The 3,198-nt window shown below is 40.2% G+C and overlaps 1 pseudogene; it reads left to right on the top strand.

The window, feature by feature from the left end:
- Nucleotides 1–632: 632 nt before the first annotated feature.
- Nucleotides 633–1,657, top strand: LOC146471513 (uncharacterized; annotated as a pseudogene).
- The last annotated feature ends 1,541 nt before the right edge of the window (nucleotides 1,658–3,198 follow it).

Here is a 3,198-nt window from a genome sequence, read left to right as displayed (position 1 = left end):
ACAGTCTCTCGAAAAGAAAAAAAATACAAAAACAATGAAGACAGGTCATAAGCAAAGGGCGAGGCGTCACCCTTAAGACGGGCAAATTCCGTTACCAACCTGTCAATATCCACGTTCTTATGTCTATGTATATGAAGGATTGCTAAGGAACTTATTTTTCGTCCGTCATCGTACTTCCCAGAGGAGATTTTAGTCTCTTCATGCTACTGAAGCCACATTCGGCAGTGCATGTAGACGCAGAATAAGTAAACAATGTTACGAGAGCAACATATTCACCGGGATGAAACTGGGAGTTTGCGTGGTCAAGAGTCTCAACCAAAGTCTGCGGCGTCACATTCGGATCCATGCCACTCCATTTGTGCTTCCATCTTGTGAGGCGTTTTTCCTATTTTTGCTTACCACTCAAATGCACTTTGCCATTACAGTGGAACCTCGATTTAACGAAGTCGCTGGGGACCAGCCAAATTTGTTCGTTAAATCGAGGGTTCGTTATATCGAAAACCTCGATATAACGAACTTAAGGGGAAACGACCAAAATGTTCGTTATATCGAGGTCATAGTTAATGATTGGAAGGTGCTGATGCGGAGCGGACGTGTTTGGCTGTGCTCCCGCAAAAGATGAAATTTTGTCTTCAAAAATAGCTTTAATCGTTATCTTTTCAAGTTACTATATTTATTATTTGTGTGTAGCCCTACTAGTTATCGAAATTTGCAAATTATGGTAAGAAAAAATCATTCGAAGCAACCCAAAAACCTCGTGGCAGCTCTTGGCGCTGAACAAGCTCACCAAAGCGACGAAGCTTTTCAAGGCGACGAAGCTCAAGCATCTGTGGATACAGAAGAGCTTGTCTCTTTACGAACAGTTCGAGAAATGCTGAAAGTACAAGAATCGATGCTACGAGCGTTGTTTGATTCAGTCGTGAAATCACTGACGGCGAGAGTGGATGGTGTGGTTGAGTCGGTTAATTCCCTCAAAGCAAGTTTGGAGTTTTCCTAAAAAGACATCGAGGAACTTAAGCCCTTTGCGTCTAAGCTTGAGGAAGCCAAGGACGAGATCGATCAGTTAAATTCAGACCTGGCTCAACAAGAGCTAAAAGCGGAGTATCTAGAAAACCAGTCGAGGAGAAATAATATCCGTATTAAAGGAATTGCCGAAGGTGAAAAGGAGACTTGGGATGAAGTTGAATCGAAAGTTAAACATGCCATCAAAGCTAAGCTTGATTTGGACATCGACATTGAGAGAGCTCATCGTGTGGAGCGACGGAAGAAGAGAGGCAGTGCCAACGCAAATGAGCCACGCACAATAGTGTGCCGTCTTCGCGACTGGAAGCAACGTGAGCAAGTTCTAAGAAAAGCTCGGAAAGAAAAGCCCGTTGGATTACACATCAGTGAGGATATCGCGTTCGCAACCCTGAAAAAGCGGGAGGCTCACCTTGAGAAGTTTAAAGCTGCTAAGCAGGCGGGTAAAATTGCTTATTTTGTACTCGATCGCTTAGTCATTCGCGATAAATCAAATGACTAGTTTATCATCCATGCCATTTAATAATTTGGACGATGATGAATTTCGGCTAACTCTCTTTGAATTTATGAATGGCGGCACCATCAATTTTGATCCTGATAGATTAGCTCAGTTAAAGTTTAATCCTTTGTTATGTGAATCCTATAAAAATTTCAGTCTTTGTAAAGACAATAATCCAGATATGAATTTTTATTTAAAAAACAGTAGCTGTGAATACTATACTGAAGATAGCTTTAAAAACATGTTAGCCGAAAACCAAAGTCGCCTAAATTTAAAATGCGGTACCCTTGAATCTAGCCTTTCGTTCCTCCATATGAACATTCGTAGTTTATCTAATAAATTTGATAAGCTTACAAATTTTCTAGGCCAACTTGTAGTGGAATTTCCTATCATTGGGATTTCTGAGACTTGGCTTGATGATTGTTATCGTTTTTCCGATATAGCGGGTTACAATTTTTTGCATAAACCTAGAGTTGATCGCATTGGTGGAGGTGTTGGCCTTTACATTTGTGAACATTTAAATTACAAAGAACGTCATGATCTAGCATTCCCTGGGGACAAATCTGCTGAATCCTTGTTTGTTGAAATTAATAGGACAAAAGTAAAGAACATAATTGTCGGCATTATCTATCGACCACCCAACTCGAAGTTACATGAATTTCTGTCTGACTTGGATCTAGTACTTTGGAAAATTTCCAAGGAAAATAAGCTTGTATTTTTAATGGGAGACTGGAATTTAAATCTAATTAACCATCATTGTCATAAAGCGACAAGTGATTTCTTAGATTTGTTGTACTCTAGGATGTTTTTTCCACTAACAACACGTCCTACTAGAATTACGGCGAACAAAGCTTCGTTAAGGCCCGGTTCATACGTCGAACTTTACATGAGCCGAACCTAATCATTTGGTTCGGCGCATGTAAAGATCGACGTATGAATCAGTTAGGATCGACAGATTTGTATTTGGGTCGACCCGCCGTTCTATTCGACTGCGCCAGTCGAATAGAACGGCAAAAGTTCGACTTCGATTCAGACGTCGAACTTTTCATGTGCCGAACCAAATGCATACGTTACGTATAAATTATATAAATTATATCTATCCCATAGGTCTGTGCATTCCATCGACTTGGCATGCGCAAAGGAATTCATTCTGAACAAGATGGCGGGAAAAGAGGAATGTGCTTGTTCTTCTTGTTTCGAAACAACTGAATATACTTGTCTGAGATGCGAAAGATTTAAAAAAAAAAGAATCTATTCTTGATGTGCACATGCACCTCAAACCGACAGAAACTTTCAATACAGGCTATATCAAAGGCGAAGCCTCAAGACTTCTCAGAACAAAATCTTAAAAAACAACATTTGAAGAAAACATCACTCTATTCAAACAGAGATTACCTATCAGATATTACCTCGATAACCTTATAGATAAAACTCTTTCAGAAGTCAACCTCCGCGAAAGAATGTCGGCACTACAAAACAAACTAAAAACCCGCAAAAACATTTTGAGGTTTGTTATGGAATATCGCCCTTTTGTGTCTAACCTAAAACAATTCAGATGAGTAAATACAGGAGCCATAATCAGGGATGGAGACCGTCAGCGTGGGGTCCACGCGTCCCCTTGTGTTGTACCAAAAAAATCTAGCTTTAGAAAAAATTGCCCCCCCTCCCCCTTCACGTCA

Source organism: Pavona decussata, unplaced genomic scaffold (genome assembly GCF_977016875.1).
Source record: "Pavona decussata unplaced genomic scaffold, jaPavDecu1.1 SCAFFOLD_102, whole genome shotgun sequence".
In the NCBI taxonomy this organism is placed as follows: domain Eukaryota; kingdom Metazoa; phylum Cnidaria; class Anthozoa; order Scleractinia; family Agariciidae; genus Pavona; species Pavona decussata.
Note: the sequence above shows the minus strand (reverse complement) of the source record. Positions and strands in the feature narration are given on the sequence as shown.